General features: G+C 45.8%; 1 protein-coding gene across 7 annotated transcripts in view; it reads left to right on the forward strand.

Annotated features, from left to right (window-relative positions):
- PPFIBP1 (PPFIA binding protein 1) overlaps positions 1 to 23,236 on the forward strand; it is a 119,624-nt gene that overhangs the window by 29,614 nt on the left and 66,774 nt on the right. For all 7 annotated transcript variants that reach the window (XM_056339134.1, XM_056339137.1, XM_056339132.1 and 4 more), the window contains exon 2: positions 3,735 to 3,808. The gene's annotated coding sequence lies outside the window, so the exon portion shown is untranslated. The remainder of the gene's footprint in view (positions 1 to 3,734; positions 3,809 to 23,236) is intronic.

Below are 23,236 nucleotides of genomic sequence, written 5' to 3' on the forward strand. Positions count from 1 at the left end.
GAAAGGACAACAAATTTCATGTTGTGCACCCCTCTTGTTTTGCCTTTATGTTTGTCTTGGCAGGGTTTTTTTGTTTGTTTTTGGTGGTTTTTTTTTTCCTTGGGGATACTGGAAAGGTTCCTCCAGGGCATCTATATTTTGTGATGTTCTCTGTATGAAAGCAAAAATCCAATTAACTTCTATCTCACCTGGTTTGCCTAGTCCTGCACTATTTAAATGATTTCTAAAAATCGACTCTTGATTATGAATGTGGTTTTCTGGGAGGTTGTTTTTTTGATACTGAAGTTGAACTTAGATTGAACTCGTTGGAGAGCTTAGCTCTTGCTATCGAGGATGAATAACTCCCGTCCCCCAGATGCCTAGCTGCCTGCATACCCTCTGATCAGGGCTTCATGGCACGTATCGTGTGTGACATAAGAGCAGCTATTCCCTAGGTTGCTGTTCTTGGATGATAATTTACCATTCCAGCTAAACCATTAAAACTCCACCCTTCCCCAGAAGTCCCAACAAGTCCCTGTTTTCCCAGTGTCCCTGAGCTCCAGCTTCCCCTGGGGGCTGGTAGCCTTCCAGGCATCCTATGCAGGTCACAGGGTAAAGCCCCCTGGAGCTCTGTGTCCTGTTCAGCCAGGAGAAATACTGGGGTGAATGTCACAGCCAGCCCTATAGGAATTGTTTTTGAAAATAGTTTTCAGAGGTGAGGCTGTGCAAGAGAGGTTTCCTTAGCTCTAGGATTAGAGTCTGAGATTTCTGGGGAAGTGTCATGGTTTAACCCCAGCTGGCGACTGAGCCCCACGCAGCCACTTGCTTGCTCCCCCCCGGTGGGGTGGGGGAGAGGATCGGAAGGGTAGAAGGGGAAAACTCGAAGGTTGAGGTAAAGACAGTTTAATAGGTAAAGCAGAAGCCGTGCACAAAAGCAAGGCAAAGCAAGGAATTCATCCACCACTTCCCACCGGCAGGCAGGTGTTCAGCCATCTCCAGGAAAGCCGGGCTCCGTCATGGGTAATGGTGACTTGGGAAGACAAACGCCATCACTGCAAATGTCCCCCCCTTCCTTCTTCCCCCAACTTTATACGCTGAGCGTGACATCATATGGAATATGGAATGTCCCTTTGGGTCAGTTGGGGTCAGCTGTGCTGGCCGTGTCCCCTCCCAACCCCTCGTGCACCCCCAGCCTCCTCACCTGTAGCATGGGGTGAGAGGCAGAAAAGGCCTTGGCTCTGTGTGAGCACTGCTCAGCCACAGCGAAGGCATCCCTGAATTATCAACATGGTTTTCATTACAAATCCAAAACATAGCCCCATACTAGCTTCTATGAAGAAAATTAAGCCTCTCCCAGCCAAAACCAGCACAGGAAGTTCTGTAGTAAAAATTAAATTGAGTTTGAGGAAGGAGCGAAGCAGGGGGGATAGGAAATGTAGACCACTTCCCTAGCAGCCTTTGAAACAAACTGAATCCTTATGGTGACGAGGTAGGGACTAAGGCAGTTAGCTCACTTTTGAGAAATGCATGCTAGTGCTCCCTTCCTCATCAGACGGCGAGCAGCCGTACAGCGTGCCCGAGGTGTGGTCTGTGTATGTGTAACTGTGACTCTGTTGAGAAGGAAATGACTAAACTGTCTGTCAAACCACAGTAACAAAGAACATCTTTGATTTACCAGAATAGTCATGGTGGAGAGGCTCGGGAATAGCAGTGGTGCTGCCAGCGCCCACACTAGGAAGAGCAAATCAATCAGGGGTTGACGCTCGTGGGCAGCGTGGCTCTCTTGTCCTTAAAGGCGACATCGATGGAGGGAGGCCGACCAGGCAGGGGTGGCAGGGAGCCTTGTTCTGACAAGCTGCCAGGACTTCCCTGTGCTGGAGAAGACCATGAGGAGACTGGGGCTGGCTGCCTCTGCAGTGGGTGTGAAGAGGGGTGGACCAGCTGTGACCGAAGGTGGCTGGCTGGCCAACCAGCCCCATGCAGCGGGGCACAGGCTCGGAATCCCACTGATCCCGCGGCGCTCCACATCACATTCCCCTCTGCCCGACTGCTGCCTGTGGGTCCTGGCAGCCCAGGCAGTGGGACTCACAGGGATCCCGTTAATTTGTGAGCCTTGCCTGGCTCAGCTGGAGTCAGATATTTGTAATGAAGGGGAGAAGCTCTGTCTAATTATAGGTTTTCCATTTCAGCCCTTGGTATTACTTTAAGCAGACTTAAAATAACACTGTTAACTAACTTTTTTCCCCTAGCTTTGTAGTTTTGTATATGACATTCTGCAGTACCCTTTATAGAAACCTCAAATATTTTTTTTCCCCTCCTACCACATTTTGTCTCTTTTTCCATCTGACAGATGTTTTTTTCCTGTGTTGCACAGGGTTCAGTACATAATTATTCTGTTGCAATAGCCTGAAGCCCCAGTCCTGTGACAGAGTCTGCTTGCACAGACTCATATGTCCTGGTCATTTGTGTTCTGTGTAATTTTTTTCCCCACTGTTTTTGTTCAGTCTACTCTAAAAAACTACTCTGAGGAGCCATGAGCACCCAATCATTTGTGTGCCCCGAGACCATCTATTATAGTTCTTAATATTTAGACCTGAAAATGCCTTTTTTTCTCTCTTCTTTTTTTTTTTTTTTTTTCTTTTCTGTTCATCTCCCAGTCATGCATGGGCTGAATTCTCTCTGTTTTTGCACCTTCTGGATATTTGCAGTTGGTCTTTGTTGCCCCAAGTGAACAACCAATTTAGTCTGTGTCTCTTTAATACTATGTTATTCTTGAGCTGATTCTTTTCTTTATGATCATGTTGCTTGCTTGTCCTGTACTTCTGTTGATTTGGCAAGATCTGTTCCTGCTCTTGGTATGATTTTTGATCAGAGAGCAGCATCTCAGCATGCTGGCGCAGTGTCCCAGGTGGGGCTACACTGCGGTGTTCAAGGTTCAGTCCTCCTACCAGCTGTATTTCACTGAGCATTCATGTATGAATTACAGATTCTTAAGTCTCTTCTAATGGGAGTTCATGTAATTGCCTAGGTTTGGAAGTTTTTTGTTAGTAGTCTGGAGTTTTATTCCCCAAACTTCCCTTTTGCATTTCAAATTCAAAGTTAACCCAAGAACCTTCTCCCAGAGCAATTTTGTCAAGCTTCCCACACCCAGTAGCTCTTACTTTGACCACAATCTGTAGATGGGAGTATCCATGAATAAAACATAATGTCAAACCACAGTAACAGAGAACATCTTTGATTTACCAGAATAGTCATAGTAAAGACACTCAGGAATAGTGGTTGGGAATGAGCTGTAGGGTTGGTTCAGTGCTATGGGCCGCTCAACTTCCCCTGGCTTCACTTTATGCTCTCATCTCTAGCTGTTCAATGCCATGGGGTGTTTGTTTGGGATTTTTGGATACTGCAATAGTGAGAAAAAAGTCTTTCAAGGCATTATTTGCCACCTTTGTTTTGTGTTACACGTGTGTGATCAGCTGGGGAGGTGGAGGGCAGCCACAGGCCAACCATGTAATGCAGAAATACTGAGAAATAGTGTGGCTGGGAGTTACTTGGAATAAACAAGCTCATTTCCCCTTTGTACATCAGTTGTCATCCTTTAATCTCTCAATATTAGCTCTTTTTAATGCTGTTATGTACGTCATCCACTGTGCTTACTGTATCCTGTGTTGCTTGATGATAAACTTTTATAAGCCATCACTGTTAAGACGCCTCAGGCTTTGTAGTGATTAATTAAAATTCTCGATTTCTCTTTTCAGTGTCAGAAGTTTATATGGATCAGTGGTACTTGCTCAAGTGACAGTGCAGATCTGCATTAAGTGTGCTCCTCTGGGTGAGTAATCTAACACACCGCATTGCTGATGTCTATTATCTACAAATCTGCTGTTTTTTGATTGATACCTTACACAACAGCTCCTTTAGGCTTTTATTTCAAATGTCATTAAAATTATGCTATGTACAGCTTCCAGCAGGAGTTGTAGAAGAATGTCATGCTGTTTCTGCTTCTATAGACATCCATTTATTCGGTATCTTTTAAAGGATAGCCATCACTTAACACAGTCTGAGCCACTGTTTAGATTCAGGAAGGCTTTTCACATTTTAAAGACAGTGGATTTGGAATTAACATATGGACTGTGGCAGAGTAGTGGAGTATATTTTGATTATCCAAGAAATAAAAGTGAAATGACCCCTGGAGCTGTTGTGTGGCTCAAGATGGGCTAAAGTAGTGCTAATGCTCCAGTACAAGGCCAGTTGCCATGCCAGCTTGATACAGCTGTGCTGTGTGTGTGCAGTTAATCTGACTCAACAGGTCTATGGCAGTGTGCAGAGGAACTGCCAAGAGCTTTCAGATTAGCGGGGCAAGTTTATGTGAAAACACATTCAGCAAAATAAAAAAGTAAAAAATTTGTCGCATTAGCCTGTGGAAATGGCCCAGTTTAGTTGACTTCAAGGAGTGGCATTTTGCATTCAGTCTAGACTCATTTGATCCGAGTAGCCTAGTGCATGTCAGAGCTGGCAGTCTTGTTGTGGGAATGGTTATCCCTCATCTACTTTGTTTTGGGTATTACAGTATGATCTAGCATGATTTAGCATCTCAGATTCCAGCTGGAGAGCTGGGTCAAATTGCTGGTTTTGCTCTTCAGCCACACACCCCGCAGCTGGGATGTGCTTGCCCCATAGACCACTGTTGAGATCCCAGCCGCTTGCTGGGTCTCTCCTGACTCACGCTGTTGCTATCTTTCCTGTTCCGTACAACCACTTGCAGAGACCAGTGTCTGCTAGCACACTGCATCCTTTGTCTTGGCTTGTTGCCCTCCAGCTGCTCTCATCTCCCAGCTGCTCATCGCTGGATGAGGAGTGCAGTCTTTGTACCATCCTCTCTGAGGTGGTGCCTGCTGGAGAAGCAAGCGTACCTCCCTTCCTGTGGCGCATTTACATAAGGCACATCTGGTCATTTATTTGTTCACCTGTCCAGGGCCCTCTTCTGTCCCACAGCTGTACTGGGCTTCTTGACTGCTGTCTCCATGCTTCGTGAGGCGGTCTACCCACTCCAGCTGGGCCTTGTTGCCTTTTTGTCTGCGCTTTCTGTGGTGGATGGGCTGGATCCCCCTCCTGTTCCTCTGCACATCGTGATGTTCCCTGTGCCGTCCCAGGGCCATTTGATAGGGTCAGTGGTGGCTGCTGTTTCCCACAGTGTTTAACAGCCTGTGACCCAAGGGAGTGCTTGCCTTGCAGCCCACAGGTTTGCTAACAGCCGCTGGGCTTTGGAAAGGGCAGCAAGGACCTCCTCTGCTGCCTGGGACCACCGGTGTGCTGTCACCAAGGGCTTGGGGCTTTTCTGGCTTTGGGTATTGCTGCTCCTTAGTGCTGTCCTGCATCCCCAGCCTTGGTTGGTGCAGGCCCACAGTATGTGAGGATTGGTGTCTTATTTGAAATATTATTTCCCTTCTCCTACTCCCTTTTCCTCTCCATAGCCTTTGGAGCGCTTCTTCTTGGATCTCCAACCCTTCCCACATTAAATCACTGTGTGTGAGTTCTCTGTGGGATTCACAGGCTGCCCGAGGTCTTGCACTGGACCTGGAAAGAGGTGGATGTTGCTCCTTGTTTGTCAGGAACCCTAAACTCTAGTGCCAAATGCTTTTATTCCCTGGGTTTTTAATCAGATGTCTGCTGGCTCCAGGAGTGGTTATCACCTATTGTGTCCCATCCTGGTCACATTTCTTCAGTTTTATTGCTGCTTATCAGAGTTGCTGTGATTACGCTTCAGCTGGCCCTGCACTCCAGCTGGATTTGGGTCTGTCGTGGCTGTAAAAACATCATTAGAAGTCCGATGTTGGCTGGCAGCCATGTTCTGCTGGATGTGTGTTTGGAGACTTTCAATTTGCTGGCATCACTGTGCAAATGTCTTGCCTTCGCTGGAAGTCTGCCTCTTCCCTCTCCAGATGCTGTGCTGGTTTCCTCTCCCTAAAAGCAGCAGAAGTTTTGGGACCTAAATCTGCTTTGTTTTCCGTCACTTGTGCTGTTGCTCCTGGGAAGGGGTGTGTGTCCATGTCCATCCCAGGCTGTAGTAGCAGCTGCTGAGTCCTTTTCTCTGTTTCCGTAGCTCCAGTACTGGTGTGTTTCTGGTATTTGGAGGCATGCTGTTCAAGTCAGACCCATTGCCCTCAGCAATCGGTCTGGAAAGCTGGAGCTGATTTCTCCAGCTGCTGCTTGCTTTCACCATTAAACAAATAAGAGCCTCTCCTAACAAGACGGCAAGAAATTCCTGTGCCTGACTGAGCGTTGACAGGAGCAGTGGGCTGTTTCAGACTGCTGTCTGCTGCTCCCAGCCAGGGGGAGGAACACGGACTTTCTTGCAGTGTTGCCCCAAGTTCAACCCAGATGTCTGAGCTCCAGTCTTGCCATGCAGAATGTGCTGATGTGTTTCGAGTGATGTATTTCTGTGCCTCTGCCTGCTGCCTCTATTTAGCTGTAGAAGCACAGATTCCCATCCCGTTGTTTCCTCCCTAGCAAGCACAATGTTAAGCATGGTGCTGACAGTCCAACCACGGCCCACAGTAAGGCAGCATGTATAAAAAAAACCCAGAAAAGCCAAATAAGGCTTTCAAAATAAGCCTTAGCAGAGAGAGCTGCCGTAGCGAGGTGCCATGGAGACACAGAAACCTGGCTACGTCCATGTAGCCAGATTCAGTCATACTTCCTGCGGCTGCTGCTCTTTTCTAGCAAAATCTGCGCAGGTTTTCATCTTCACCTTGCTTCACCAGTTTTTGGGACTACTTCAAGTTAAAGTCTGCACTTGGTGACAGCAAGTTGTCTAGCTGTCTGAAGCTGAAACAGCGCCCGTCCAGTCACCCCTGTTACTGTATTTGTTGGGTTTTTTTCCCCCAGTGACAATATGTGAGGGAAAGACCTACAAGGCTACTTCTATGTACGTCTCATTATTGTGTTTATTAGCACTTGGTGACTTGTCCTGCAGGGTCCAGCCCACACACAGCTTTTCCTGGGCTTTGAACAGTTGGGCTAAACTGAAATGTGCTCAAAATAGTAATAATCTAAAACATTTCCCCAGAGCCTGTGGCTGCTGTGCGTGGTTATAGGAGGTGTAACGCCGCCCGTGGTTGGGGTGTGGGTGGTCCCCAGGACACCCCCAGCCCCACTCCTGCCCGGCTGCTGGAGCAGAGGGGCTGTGGCGTGCATGCCGGGGCAGGCGTGGGGCAGAGCGCTGGAGTGGGGCAGGTGTGGGGCATGGCACAGCTCACACTGCTGCAGCTTCAGGGTGGGTAAGGCTGCGGTATTGCCTTTGTGGTGATGCATCACCCGAGGCTGCTGCGCAGCAAAGGGTCCAGCACAAGGTAAAATTCCTCATTTGCAGGAAATAGTTGCCTTCCACTTGCCCAGACCTCCCCCTGCCATAACCCAGTATGTTGTCACGGTAGTATTAGGGAATTTAATGACCTAGGGATGCTGATCAAAGGTTGGTTTTTATCTGATTTGCTGCTGGGTTCTGTGAGAGTTAAAACCACTGATCTATTTAGTTTTGAGTTAACATTTCTTTTGTGTGAATGATGCCCCATGTCCCATGTAAGCCTGTCAGCTGAGCAATGATCCTTGGACTGGCGGGGATGGGAGAGTGCCTCCCTGGCAAGTGGTGGGGGGGATGGAAGGAGGCAGGATTTTTCTGGTTGGTTTTTTTCCTCCCTTTCTTGTGAGAGGCAATATTGCTGCTTGCAGAAAGCAGTATGTTATTATGCTTTCGCTCTTCACATTTTATGTGATGTGGTTTGGGTACGTTAATGAACTTAACGTTGTGTTCACCCACAGTACTTGATGGTGGCTCTCTAATATACATAAATCTCTGCAGAGGGAGAGGGAGTTGTATTTATCTGTAAATAGTTAGCATACTGCCCTGTTTATCTAGCATGTGACCTCTCCATTGCACCCTGCATTTCCCTGCCTCCCTCCCATCCGGTTCTTTTTATTTATTTGACTTTCCCAGTCCTGACAGTTGCTTTATATTCAGAAAACATAAACGCATCCCCCACAAAGCTTTCAATTCTAATTTCATTTCCTCCCGTCTTTGAGAATTTTTTTGCTCTCTTCAGGACTGAGAATGTGTATTTTCCCTGTTTATTTAGACAAGCTTATTTTGTCTGCAGAAACCTTGTCAAATGGTATGTTTCTTTTCTTGTATTTATAATCCTGTGAGGTTTATGTATTGGGAATAATCTTTGTGAGCTGGAAGAAGATTGTCCAATTTGTTTTAAGATGTCCCACTTTCTGAGTATTGCATCTCATTAGGAATACAGTTGACTGCATGGCTTTTTTTCTTCCTCTGTATAGCTTGAGGGAGAAAATATATCATTTCATCATCTAGTAATAATGCTTGGCACTTTGTTTGCATCTTTAAAGAACTATACGGCTTTGAATTGTGTAATTTCTATAACATTGTGTAGTAGTTTCTCATTATTATTTGCCCCATTTTACAGATGGGGAGAGTGAACAAGTCAAGTGACCTTAGGCAATGAAAGGAGGAACAAAATCAACTTGAGTTCCCGGCTGCCTGACTTGTACTAGAGCAGCACCACACCTCTTTCTTTTTTAAACCAAAGAAGGGGGGTGGAGGGTGGGAAGCTTGATCGAGTTGATGGCAGAAGGAAAGGGAGAGCTGTTTTATCTTTAGTGATCTGGCCTAACCTTGATAACTATTTACTTAAGTGCATTTTTTCATTGCTGTTGTTTTTTAAATACGCTGTCTTAACTTACTGATGTGGTTGTCACTTCTCAGTGTGTGGTTAGAGGTATGTGAGGAATTGTCTGGAGTTTACATAGCATGTAAATTGGGTTAAGGTTGTTGGGGAGGGGAGGGTGTTGCCCACTGCCACTGTGGGATCTTTCTGCACCTTCCCTCCTCTTCCCCCCTCGAACCAGAAAGTGGAAAACTTTTCTGTAGTATTTGGAGATATTTTTCCCCCATCTTGTTTTCCATCTGAGATTGAGATGGGAAAAGTGAGCCATCCTAAATGGTGACTGTGTTAACACATGGCATATATAGAAACTAATCTTTCTTGTCTCATCCACCACGTGCCATGCTAGAATTTTTAAATTTTTTTTTCCCCTTATGGGCTGTAATGGAAGTTGTTGGCTCAGAGTGGGATTACTTCATTTGCAGAAATAGTTTAATACAACTGCACTAGGCTATAGGGGTTGATTTACAGCTCCTTAATTAACTGAAAAGACCCCCTCAAATGTGTTGCATGCCATATAGAAAAGGTGAGTGCCTTAAGCAGTGAACCACAGAATTATGAACTCTGTTACAGAGGAAGTCGTGGTAACAATTTCATGAACTGCTTGTTCAAAGTTAGTTAAAACTTCTTTTTTCAGGAATTTTGGCTTTTTTACAAAGGTGCTTTGGAGCACTGGGCCATGTTAGAACAGTTTAGTCCTCTTGGGGAGGACTGATAATCTGCTTGGTGAAAAGTGGCTTCGTGCAGAGGAGTATGGAAATCACACAGAGAATTTCTTCATTTTTCTTTGGAAAATCCTGTGGCTGCTTCTCCACAGGTTCTCAGAGGATCCCTAGCCACCTTCTGGCTGGCTTCAAATGCCTTGTTTGATAAACTTTTGGCGAAAGTCTTGCCTGGCTTAACACAACATTATTCTGGGCATGCCCTGGTAGTGAAGGTGATGGAGAAAGCAGCTGTCTTCAGCCATGCACTCTTATCCAGGGATACAAAACTTCGCTGAGTCTTTTTTAGGGGCTCAAGATTTAGCTCCAGGATTATATTTAGTTTTCTCTTTCTGATGAGTGGGACAGATATCCTGATGCCTTAGATGAGACCTTCAACAATGGATAGCAGCACCAAGGTATCACAGCCAGTATTTTTTTTTTCCTCCTTTTCCTTTGAATCTCTTACATAGCTCATTTGTACATACTCCCTTCCAGCACTGAGCAGAGCTGTCCTGAGCTATGTCATATTTACAGGGCTCCAGCTTCATCCAGTGTTTCTCATGATACCTTAATTGCTGATTACTTGTCAGCTGATGACTTGAGGAGCTGAATAAAGCTTTTCACAAATCTGGATGTTTTTCCCTTGCTGGGCTTGGGGAGCCCTCAGGGCTGGGTTGGGACCTGAGCTTTGGAGCAGTAAGTGCAGAACAGCTGGTATAAAGACTTTCATGCTTTACGTGCAGGGTGCAAGCACTTGTGGAGGGGTCTTTGTGTCTCTCCTTTGTCATCTGACAGCTTCTGTCAGGAGACTTTCAGCTGTTTAGAAGCTCTACTTAACACTGCTCAGTGTGTGTAGAGCTGCATGTTTGCCTTGGATTGTTTTGTTCTGTTTATTTTTTTAAATTTTGTGTTTTGTGAGGTTGGGCTTTTTTTTGGTATTGCATCCAAAAACGGTGAGTGCTTCCAAGAACATGTTCAGGGTGAGTTGCTCAGATCATGCTGATACCCTTACCAAGGAATTTCTTGGAAATACTTTAGTATCTCTCTGTGTTACTTAGGTGTTTGAAATGAAGAGAGGGAGGGAGCTACTTGACTATCTGGATACTTCTTTTTTCTCCTTTTCCTCCCAATGCAAATTCACCAAAACTCAGGCAGCCTGTCAGCTGTGAGAAGAACTGCATGTCCTTCTGCTCAGCAGAGCATGGAGATTTGGATGCGGTGCTTGGCCCCACATGGCAGCTGCTCCTCAGAGCACCATCGCCCCAGGTCCAACACAGTAGTCGTGGGGCTGAAGAGGACTTTTCCTGCCATCACCTATTTGTGGCTGCAGTTGTGCCAAGCATGAGAACTGAGGGCAGGGTTGTTAGGTTGGGGTTTTTTTTTCCTTTTTTTCATGCTTCCCCCTAACTGTTTGCAAGCAGCAAAGAGAAGGGAGAAGCTGTCATGTATTATGGGTTGATCACAAATCACAAACGTCATGGGCACTCAGGAGGGTAGGAAATTATCAGGGAGAGGGAAAAGGGTGGTGGGAGAAGGGACATCAGCTTGGAAGGAAGGAAAAAAGAGGTGGGAGCTGGCAGCCAGAATGTGATCACAGCCAGAGGGAAACAGGGCAGGTACTGAGGTGGGTATCTGAGCCAGTTCCCTATAGTAAACTTGATTACTGCCCTCCCCGCTTTTATTGGTTTAACTAAGAAATTCCATTCTGAAATAACATTAAGGGAACACAAAATATTTTTTCACTTTTAAAATCTCAGATTTGCAGCTTACATGTTAAACGTGTCTGCCCAACTGCCTGTATCCCACACCCTTATGTGCAAACCTTGCATGATAGTTGGACTTCTTGTTGGCCCTTTTTTTTAGTTTTACTTTGCATAGTATGTCTGTAGTAACGTGATTCTGGGACTTAGGGTGGGTTTTGGAAAGGCCTAGGATTAGCAGGACGATTGATGATTTTTGATGATGTTTAAGGGAAGCAACCTCAGCTGCTGCTTCACCAGGAAGGTACATTGTGCTGAGAGGGGTGCACAGGATGCCAGCAGGCACATGCCTTCCCTGGGGACTGCCTGGGGCATCCCTGGGGCATCCCTGGGGACTGCTTGGGCATCCCTGGGCTGGGAGGTGATGGCCCAGGTGTGTGGATGGCTCTTGCCCAGAGGAGCTTGGATGGGGCTTTTTTGTTTTTTGTTTTTGTTTTTTTGTCTGGGACATGAAAGCACTGGGAACTTTCAAGGTCTTGAATGGAAAACCAGCTGTTGTCATCTTTTCAGCTTTCATTACGACAAATTGGCCAGTTCTTTGTTTCTCCTGATTTTGAAAGGCTTAGTTGACACTGGCCAGGTTTGACAAGTGATAACCAGGGAGCCTGGCTGTGTTCTGTTTTACGATTAAACTTATACACTGGCCCTCTGAAGTTAACAAGGCAGTAGCTTCCAGGTTTGATGTATCTGGAAAATATCAAGGAGTAGGTGACAAGGTGTGAAAGGCAAGGGCTGATCTGAGCAGTGAGACTGCTCCAAAACGTGACGGGAGCAGGGGCTGGGGACAGGGCGGTGCTCCACTGGCAGCAACAGCAGTATGAGCAGTGCTTGCTACAACTGGGGGTGGGCTGAAGCAGGAGCTCTGTCTTGAATCTCCCCAAGCCTTTCTGTTTGTCTAAGGGAGGCTCGGATCCATACTGCATAAAATCGATGTTTGTCTCAGCCTGCTTATCTTCTGGCCAGCCCATACATTCCCTCCCAGATGTTCTGTTATCTCAAAACTGGAGATGCACCTGAAGTTGTCCTTTCAGGATTTGGAAGCTTTTCTGACAAAGCTGTCTGTCTACAAGTATTTTCAAGGACATGTCACACTCCAAAATCATGGTATTAAAAATAATTGCTTTTGAAATGAAGGGAGGGTCATGTGCCCTACATCAGAAATTCCTCTTAGTGCTTATTAATCCAGTATATAAATGTCATGGCTTACATCCACAGGGTGTTTATATTGAATTTTTAGCTGTATCAGTATCTCTTCAGAATAAATGCCATATAATCTGGTTATGAGCAATATTCTTAATTTAGACACCAAAAATAGGACATAGACAAATCTGAGTTACTGTAAGAAAGTAGGAGAGGAAATAGCCTTGCCTCATGAGCGGAGATCAAATTAAATGGAATCATCTAGTGTTTAATGGTGAGGCCAGAAAATTCAGTCTGTTTCATTAGGACAGCACAATGATTGCCATATTTTTTCTTACCTTTGTTTTTTTTGTGAAGGCCTGATTCTCCTCTGGTATACCTGTACTGAGGTGTGTAACAAGGTTGGGAAACACCATTTCTCTTTTTTCCTTCCCGCTGAGCAGATCAGGGTTCACTGATTAGAGGTACATAAAGTAGTAGGGACTTGGGCTTATCCCCTGCCACTCAGCCCCTGGTTTGAGGGAGATGTTTCTAAGAGACCAAAAGTGAGTGGCACTGATGAGGACAAGATGTGCATTTTGACAGCAGAATTATCGTTGCTGTGGCAAGTGAGCATCATCCAAAAGCTCAGACATCTGAAACACCTCCCTCACTTAACCAAGCCAATGGTCCTACGCCTGGAGGAGATTCCTTTTCTCATGCACTTTGCAGCTGTTTTTAAATAACAACAATGAAACTAATACTTAGATAAGCACCAGTAGCTAATAATAATCAGTACCTGATAAACTAACAAGGCTAATATTACAGGCTGTCCCTGCAGATGGATGACTGAGTGGCCAGTGCTTTGCTCCTCACCCTGAGTGGCAAAGGCTGTTAACTTCCAGCTAAGTTGCTGCCTGTGTGCTGGGCAGGAGGGTGAGCTTCCTCCCAGACTCCCAGTCACTTCAGTGGAGGCTTTCCTCAGCTCTTTGACTTCTGAGGCACAGCCTGCTCTCCCACCCTGCAAGCTCTCTCATATGATAGAGCAGCTCTTGTTTGCCCTGATTCACTGAGTATTTTTTGGTTTGTTTTTTTTGTGGAGTCAGGCTCATGGGTCATAGTGGTTCTGTGTAACTGTACGTAAATTTTTACCTGGAAATATCTTGGTAAAGAAGTTGGGTTTCTGTGTGGTGGTGGTGTCACACTGAACCAGAGTGATCTGGAGCAAGATCCATATTGCAAGAGAACACATCTTTGTTGCAGACTTGATGGGAATTTTGTAAATTCAGTATATCCCTTGGGCACAAACACCCCCACACCTTCCCCCCATCCTCACTGCCACTGTAGATGTGCTCTGGTAGTACCTGTCAGTGGAGAAGGATGGAAGATTGTAGTCACAATGATTGGGACGCTTGTGGAGACTTGCTCATGTTCAGTTTGTGGCAGAGGTCGTGTCTGGCAGCTGATGGACTGAAGTCAGTTAAGGTGAGGAGAGCTGGTATTTTACTGTGGACCTTATGACAGAGGGCTGATAGAGCTGAAAGCACCCACAGGTTGCACAAAGGTGGCAGGATTTGTATTTTAAGTTCCTGTTTTGACCACTTAGTCAAACAGGCGGCCAGTGTTAAACATGTTCTCAGCACCGTTGACTTCAGTGGCATTACGAGCTTGCTTGTCGTCAAACGTGGGCTTATGCAACTTGCTGATCTCAGGCTGGGTGCGTGTTGCTGAAAAGACCTTGTGCCGACAGGGAGACTGTCTCTATTTCAGGCTGTGGTTCAGCTAGGTTGTCAATCCCATTTAAAGGGCCAGATTATAAACACTGTGAAATGTTGAGCCTGGTGTAAAGCCACTTTGCTGATAAGGAGCTGTTCAAAGTATTTGGAAAGGTCAGCTCTGCTGCGGAACTGGGCAGCCAGTCCAGGATGCGCTCACAAGGTACAGCACCAGGGATGTTTCGGCTGGTTTGCCTACTTGGTTTGATGCCAGGCGGTTGAAACTTGATGTGTCCTGGGTGTTGTTCTGCTTGAGGTCCCCTGGGCAATGGTGGTGGTAAAGCAGCCTTGGTGGTTCTGCTGTATGGGCAGCAAACAGCCAGCTCTGTCCACGTGCAGACAGAAAATAGGGTTATGTATCCCACCATGTGCTACAGCATTTCTTGGGAAGACCAAAACCAAGGTGAAGATGGCTTTGGCCCCCTTTGTATCTGTTCTGAACTCCCAGCATGAGATGAAAATGTCATAGGTGGAGGATGCCACTCTGCCACGTCTCTGGCTGTCTCAGGGAGAGCCTTGTTGACTGACCATGTTTCAGCCCCAAAATAGTCTGGCAACAGAGCAAAGGCAGTCTGCAGCTGCCAGCTTGCATGTGGTCACAGGAGCCTCTTTGTGCGTTTGGTGCTTTTCCATCCAGGACCTTGGCACAGATTTCCAGTATTGCTGCCTTCCCTTTCCTTTCTTCTGCTTCTTATCCTCAGTACAACAGTGTGCCACTGCTTACTGCTTCCCTCGCGGTTTTAGACACTGTTGGAAGTTAGTGCCTTTGCGTCCTGTGAGTATGTAGGGTAGCCAGCCTTGCCTTCACTTCCATGTTCCTGCTCCTTTATAGCCCATCTCATCATTTCATTTAGGGGCCGCCTTTGCAGCTGTGCTTCTGTTTGCAAGACCTCTGCCAGCTGTGCTGCAGTGCTCTGGGCAGAGAAGTAGGAGGAGTGATGTGCACAGACCAGCATGAGCATGGTATCGTGTGCTCTGGATAGCTCCTGCAAGCGCTCATCTGGATCAGGTGTCTGGTGCCAAGGGGTTTCTTGGTGCCTGGGTGGGGTATTAAGGTGTGCTTCCGTCTTCAGTGAGTGGGGTGGTGTCAGCCAGTAATCCTGTCACTAAAGGTAGGTGCAGCGCTGCTTTTAGCAACTGAAATAACTGCCTGTTGGGAGGATGGGAAAGAGAAGCCCAACAACATTGCTACATCAGAAGAAACTCGTAGTGTAGTCAATTATGACGGCAAGAAACTGCGTGTGTACACAGCGAGTAGTAGTAATGGACTGCGTCTGTCTCCTTTAATGCTTCTACTGTCTGATTAGTTGTCAATGTCTGTTAATTTCTGCTACCGCAAAATACGTACAGTTCTGAGGTTTGCATTATTAAGGGGGTGTGTTGTGTATAATTTACAGTGTATTATGACAGCTGTAGTGAATGCTGTGATCCATGCCAGGGAGTATTGAGATATGGCTGAGTTGCTATCTCCTGTATTATCTGGAACAAGTTTGGAGCCCTGCTGGCGTTACAACCGAGGAGGAGACGTGTATAATCATGTTACTCTTGTTAGGCATTTGCATATGGCTCTTCAGAACACGGCACAGCACAAGGTCGCTGGCCTGCAGCCACACCAGCTTCTTGGAATCTTGTCGGATCTTGCAAGCAAAGGAGCACCAGGCTGGGTCACAGTTCTTGGACAAGAAACCTCCAAGGAACAGGCTGCTGTTGCAGAGATACTGGAGACATCCTTGTGGTGCCGTGTGTGTTTTGGCAGGCATGCATGCTGGGTGTATTTCTGTTCTTTTTATTGTTGCTTGATATTTCATACTTCAGAAGAGCACTGTATTATTTTCCAGTGTTAGTGAGAAATAATACTTGATTCTTTTCTCCCCCATACTGTGCCCAGTTCTAAATGATTTGAAGATGAATTGCTTGAGATCTGTAGACAGGTATAACATTGATTATTTACGAGAGGATGGTTGCTCAGTCGCAAGTTGACTATTCAGTCGTACTAAGTGTGGCCGTAGTAGCAGTGTAGAGCTGTGCTTGAGATTTCTGGGTGATATTTCTGTGTGGAGCATTGTCTTTTTCCCTACTGGTGCAAAGTTCCCACGGGTGAGAAGCTCCCACTGGTGAGAATTTTGCAGAGGTAGATGCACGTGTGTTCTACTTGGGTAGGCTAACCTGTTAAAATAGCCATGAAGACCAGAGTAACAGGAGTCTCAGCTCAGGTGAGCAACTTTTCACCTAAGCCCTTCAGGGTGACCGGTTTAGCTAAGCTGGTTCTTTTGATTTGACACCCAATTTACTTTATCTTGATGTCTGTCTTCAGACAGGTTAACTGTCTAGAATTTGGCAGCCAGAATTAGAAAAGCAATGTATTTTTCACAGCATAGACCTATCCCGTGAGCTGACAGACTTCTGTGTTGCTGTCCCCACCTAAGCTGGAAGTTTTCTGCCTTGGACCACACTGCTGTAGTACCAGGAGAGCCTTGGGCCAGGCTGTCACAGTGTGAGGTGTCGCGTGAGTACAGAGCAGGTGGGTCTGAGCAACCAGGAGCACTGCTGAGTACAGCCTGAGGAGTGCCTGTGGTGTGGGAACTTGCCTGCAAGAGTGTGAAAACATTTCCTCTGGTTGGAAGGAGTATCGCAGCTGCCTGGCGCCGTGGCCTCTCAGTTTTGGTTTCAGGCCAGAAGTCCTCTGTTCCAGGATCTGTTGGTTTCTGCCCTTCCTCCTGCAAGCTCCCAGTGCAGCCCTGATAGCCAGAGCGCTGCCCTCTGGGCACAGGTCCCCTTGCTGCTCACTGAGTGTAGGGTCAGTGTTAAATGGCTCCTCTCAGGGTCCCCAGACACATGGCCAGATCAGACTGGTTTTATGACCCGTTTACTCTGCAGGCTGCCTTTGGGGCACGTGGTGTTGGGGATGTCGTAGGTACCTTACTCAGACCTGTCTCTTCCCTGCCAAGTACACACTCATGTGCTAAATCACTTCCCTCCATGGAAGATCACTTCTTCAATGTTGCCTTTGCCCTTCCACTGCTGAGCCCCCTGTTTCAGATACCTGAACACCCTCTGGCTCTTCTTCCTCCTGGTTCAGTAGTTGGGCAGTGTAGGCAGCATATGCAATCTAGTTCTTCCTAATTATAAGCTGCAAGGAAACACAAAGTTGGTCATTGCAGAGGAACCCCCTGAATGCTGGTGGTATCTTTTCCCAGTGAGACCACTGCTGCAGCCAGAACCTCCTGCAGCATCAACACAGGATGCAGGATTTGGCCCAGGGTATGTCCTCGACTGTGCTAAGTTGGAAGAGGGTGCCCAGAACTGGGAATGCTCTCCAGCACTGAAGACAGAGTTGGTATTGCAGTGTAGCAACAGCAAGTTAAGATTTCTTCTCCTTAAACAAAGACATTTTTACAAATCCTAAGCAACTTTTGCTGGAGTAACATTAAAGTAGGTTTGCAGAAGCTTTGAAATGGGCACAAAAATGTCAGAAGTGTGACTGGATGTCAACGCTTTTTTTATTGATAACTAAGGCTTGGTTTTGAAAAATGAGACACCATTTCAGTAGTTGTCTTGTTCGTGTTACTTTCCTAAGTCTTTATTTTAGACACAATACTGCGATACAGGATATTAAACCCCTACTTTTTTGAAGTTTTTTATTAGTTGACAGTACTGGTTCAGGTCTTGCAGTCTGTAAAATGCAGCACATCACACTGCTTCATCTTGGATAGCTCTCCACTTTCTTTTTAAAGACAGTTTAAATAGAATACTAGGGAAGGGGAAAAAAACCTAAACCAGAGCACAGAAATGGCAGTTTAGTAGTATTGACATTTCTCGGAAAGCTGCTTAAGATTATCTCCTTAAAATGGCAGATTTTGCCTGCAAGTCGAGGAGCAGGAACTGATATTTCATTAAAATACTATATTAAAGCCTGAATGCATTTATGATCCTTGAGACATTTGCAGGAAACGAGAGCTTGCTATTTGGAACTGTCAAAAGTTTTAATAAAGGGAAAAAAACATATCCCAAATGCCAGCTGCATGGCTCTGATAACTCCACTGCCAGAGATCTGGTTGTTACCACACAGAGATACCTGTTCCTGGCTTTTTTTTCTTTTCTTTTTTCTTCCCCTTCTTGCCCTCTTTCTACTACTTATGAATGTACTTGTGGAACCTTTTAATGTTGGGTGTTGAATGAGAATTTAGAGTGATGAGAATGAGATAGAATGAGAAACTGGAGTGATGATTGCTGTTATACATAGTTAAATGTATGGCCAGATGGAATTTCTTCAAAAAATGTACCAGTTCATGAAAAATGAGGGGGACCACTGCTTTCTCAAGGATCTGCCATGTGGGCAATGCTTTTTTAATTTTTTTTCATAGAATTGAGAGTTACTCTGGATGTTTTTGTAGAATCGTAGAATGTTTTGGGTTGGAAGGGACCTTAAAGATCATCTAGCTCCAACCCCCTGCCATGGGGCAGGAACACCTTCCACTAGACCAGGTTGCTCAGAGCCCCATCCAGCCTGGCCATGAACACTTCCAGGGATGGGGCATCTACAGCTTCTCTGGGCAACCTGTTCCAGTGCCTCACTACTCTCATGGTGAAGAATTTCTTCCTTATACCTAATCTAAATCTACCCTCGTTTAGTTTAAAGCCATTACCCCTTGTCCTATCCCTACATACCCTTGTAAAAAGTCCCTCTGCAGCTTTTCTGTAGGTCCCCTTGAGGTGCTGGAAGGCCATGGTAAGGTCTCCTTGGAACCTTCTCTTTTCCAGGCTGAACAACCCCGACTCTCTCAGCCTGTCTTCACCAGAGGGGTGCTCCAGCCCTCTGGTCATCTTCGTGGCCCTTCTCTGGACACGCTCCAACAGGTCCACATCCTTCTCATGCTGGGGGCCCCAGAGCTGAATGCAGCACTGCAGGTGGGGTCTCACCAGAGTGGAACAGAGGGGGAGAGGAGAATCACCTTCCTTGACCTGCTGGTCATGCTTCTTGTGATGCAGCCCAGGGTTTGGTTGGCTTTCTGGGCTGCAAGCACACGTTGCCAGGTCACATTGAGCTTCTCATCCACCAGCACCCCAAGTCTTTCTCCTCAGGGCTGCTCTCAGTCCATTCTCTACCCAGCCTGTATTTGTGCTTGGGATTGCCCCAACCCACGTGCAGGACCTTGCACCTGGACTTGTTGAACTTCATGAAGTTCACACAGGCCCATATCTGAAGACTGTCAGGGTCCCTCTGGATGGCATCCCTTCCCTGCAGCATGTCAACCACACCATGCAGCTTGGTGTCCTTAGTAAATCTGCTGATGGTGCGCTGAATCCCACTGTCTATGTCACCCACAACTGTGTTAAACGGCATCAGTCCCAGCACTGCCTCCTGAGGAATACCACTCGTCACTGGTCTCCACTTGGACATTGAGCTATTGACTGCAATTCTTTGAGTGCAGCCATCCGGCCAATTTCTTAATGACCAAGTGGTCCATCCATCAAATCCTTGTCTCTCCAGTTTGGGACAGTGTCAGATGCTTTGCTCAAGTCCAGGTAGGTGATGTCAGTCACTCTTCCCTTATCCATCCACACTGTAACCCCATTGTAGAAGGCCACCAGATTTGTCAGGCACTGTTTGCCCTTATGGCTGTCACCAATCACCTCCTTATTTTCCGTGTGCCCTAGCATAGTTCCCAGGAGGAACTGCTCCATGATCTTGCTGGGCACAGAGGTGAGACTGACTGGCCTGTAGCTCTTTGGATCTTCCTTTTCCCCCTTTTTAAAAATGGGGGCATGTTTCCCCTTTTCCAGTCCCTGAGAAGTTTACTGGACTACCACAGCTTCTCAAATACAATGGATAGTGGCTTAGCCACTGCATCTGCCAGTTTCCTCAAGACCAGATGCATCTTAATAGGTCCCATGAACTTGTGCAGCTTCAGGTTCCTTAGATGTTTTTAAACCTGATCTCCTGCAGTGGGCTGTCCATCCTTCATTCTCCCAGTCCCTGCCCTTGCCTTCTGCAACTTGGGTGGTGTGGCTGGAGCACTTGCCAGTGAAGACCGATGCAAAAAAGTAGTTTCCTTTTTTCTCACCTCACAACATCAAGGAATTGGGCTTCTGTCAAAGATTCTTTACTTTAGCTTGAAAAACGGAGTTGGAAAAGTTGATCAAAAGGTAATTTGCTGGGTAAGGTCTTGTAACAGCAAGAGTAGTTGCGTAGAGCATGGTTTTGTTCCATTTTGGCAAGCACTACTTTGGCACTTCTAAGAAGTTGTATTTAAGGCAACAGGTTTAATACTATCCATCTGTGTTTTCCTCAGATTGTATTGCAATAAATCTTAGACTCAGAAAATGAGAAGGAAACCCTGGTGGTGGTGGGGTTTTTTTGTTTGGTTTGGTTTTTTTACCTTCAGTCACTTTATAAGGTAAGGCATTTTCCTATCAGGGGAAATTATTGTTAATGAAATACAACATAATGGCAATATATTTTGTAAGGCTTTAATAGCAGTAATCTTGCACTTGGTTATGTGCAAGTGCTCCTTGTACTTACGCGGATTTCCACAAGCTTCAGCAGGGCTTCCTGTTGGACTTGTAGCTTATTTGCACACAGTATTTATCTTCGGCGATCAAGTAAGGCAGTTCCTTTGGGTAAAGCAGTTGAAGCATGTAGTGATTTGCAGGAGCACCCAGCTTATACAAATTTGAGTGTACCATTGCAGTGGCTGGTCTTAAAAGTTTGTCCTAGAGAAGTCCTTGTGTTGTAGCATTTAAGCAGTTAGAGCTTTCTTGTAGTCTTGCTTTTGGACTTTGCTGGAAACCTGCTAATAACAGCGTTATTTCAGTAACACAGTATTTCCAATGTATTTCAGTACTTGCAAAACTGTAATATACCAGGAGCGAGCACACTCATGTTGATTGATGCATATTAATTCATTTGCAAAAGCAACAGAGTCTATCAACAAGACCTACACCTCTACAAAGTAAAATATCATGGTAGTTATACCTTACCAGCAAAACCTGAAGTAGGTGAGTCCATCTACATAAGTGGCAGATTTTGTGCTGTAAGGAGGATAGTTACCTTAGAGGTTTTGTAGTGCTGCTGGAGGGGGTGGGTGCAGCAGTGCACCTTTCTGTGAGCAGCTCATCACACTTGTGGTGTAGAGCTGCCCTCATTTCTGTCTGGTGACTGAAGGGGCAACCTCACATAGCTGCTGAAATGCCTCTGTTGCAGCCTGTTACCATATGGTGGTAAATAAATGATGAGTCTCTGAGAGGAGCTGTACGTGACAGGACCCCTGCCTGAAGATGTATGATGATTTACATCCTGAAATAAGCAATGTTTCTTTTCTAAACACGTCTATTGTATACGTGAAGTAAAGATTCTTGCCAGATTTGGATTTTCTTTTCGTTTTAAGTGGCAAGATCATTGTAATTGGGGCCTTGGCATCACCAGTGTCCTCTGCAAGCCTGGACTAGACTGGCTCAGTGCTTCCTTTCCGTTTGTCAGAGTAAGAGTAAGATCCTCCTCTAGAGGAGGATCCCATCCTAACTGTAGCCAGGGAAACAAAGTCTGCAGTGCTTCAGAGCTAAATACACACACAGACACCCCTACCCCCCCACCCCACCCCCCCCACCCCCGCACACACACACACCCCGGAAACAGTACTCTAGTGATGGCTCAGTAAGCACGTGAAAAATACTCAGCCCCAGCAAAGGAAAATACAGGGACGGTAGTTTTTAAATAGTTATTTTCATAGATGTATTATATATGAAGCAAAAATCAACCTTTTAAAACTTTGTCAGTGCTGGAGAGTAAGTGAGATTTATCTCCAAATAACTCCTGAGCCTCCATGTATACCACGAAGGATTTGGCCCCAGATTTTCACATGGTTGCTGGGAAGCTGCTAATTCATGGTGATGATGAAAAAATATAATGATTTGTCTACTTCTGTTTATTTGGGGTGGCTTTTTGGGTTTTCGGGTGGGTTTTTTTGGCGTGGTAATAGAGGATAATTTCTAGGATCTTCTTTTTTCAGCTGGTCCAGTAAGATCCTTGGTTGAGGCACAGAGACCTGGTACATCTTGCCAGCCACACCTTCTCTCTTTCACTGCAATTTTCACAGCATTTTGGGAGCCCTGTTGAGTTCTCCCCCTTGTCTTAGAAGAAAATCATTGAAGATGATCAGCTCACCCCTATTAAGCTTCAAAGGTCGTGGATCTTTGTTTTTCCTATGAACAACCTCCTCCCTCCTGTGGCCTTCATGGACTGCGCACTTCCACTGATCACAAATTCCCTCTTGATGTCAGCAAGACTGTTTGCATCCTACAGGTTAAACCTGTGGTGTTCATTGGGACCAGGATCTTCAACTGCAGGTGGGGCTGGGACTCTACCCTGTTTCTGTTTGACCTTTGATACACGAAGAACCCCTTCCTGGCCAACTGGTGTAGTGAAAATCGGTGTATAGTTAATATATACCTTTCTTTATACCTTTCTTTCTATATACTGAGTCTTCCTCCCCCACCTGAAAGTTGGGAAACTGTGAAACACTTCTAATGTCTGCTTCTTTTAGCATCAGACGTCTAATTTCATTTGTATGTAAGTAGGAAAACTTTGAAGTTGTTGTTGAAATACAAAGAGAAAGTACTTCAAAGAAATGTAACATTAAAAGTGTATCTGATCCCTTGAGGTTTTTCAAGTTTTATCTTGAAATTAGGGATTCAGAGGAGCATTTGTATGGAAATACTAAGGGTCATTAATTCATCCAAAACATTGAGTGTTGCCAGTCAGCACGGACTGAACTATTCTGTACTAGTTTTGATCTCAACATCATTGGCAGTGAGTAGTCCTGTATCCATCTCTCAATGTTGCCAGTGTCCATGACAATAAGAAGTTAATGTGGTCTCCAGCAGGGAATCCAAAGCACGACACTGCTACAGCGTGACACTTGTTCACTACTGTTACCTCATGTCCAGCAGAGATCCCTGGATATGGCCAAATAAAAGCACAGTGTGTTAAGCTCCCAAAAGTTCTGATTTGTATTGGTTGCTCTGCTGGAGTAGGGCCATGGTGATCCTTGGTAGGCAACAGGGTGCTGGATTACAGATTTCTAATACCTTGAACTTTGGGAGAGTTCAGATCTTGGCTCTGAGCTTTTTTACAGTGGGCAACCGCTCCTGTAAAAACA

The sequence above is a fragment of the Falco biarmicus genome, chromosome 5 (genome assembly GCF_023638135.1).
Source record: "Falco biarmicus isolate bFalBia1 chromosome 5, bFalBia1.pri, whole genome shotgun sequence".
Taxonomy (NCBI): domain Eukaryota; kingdom Metazoa; phylum Chordata; class Aves; order Falconiformes; family Falconidae; genus Falco; species Falco biarmicus.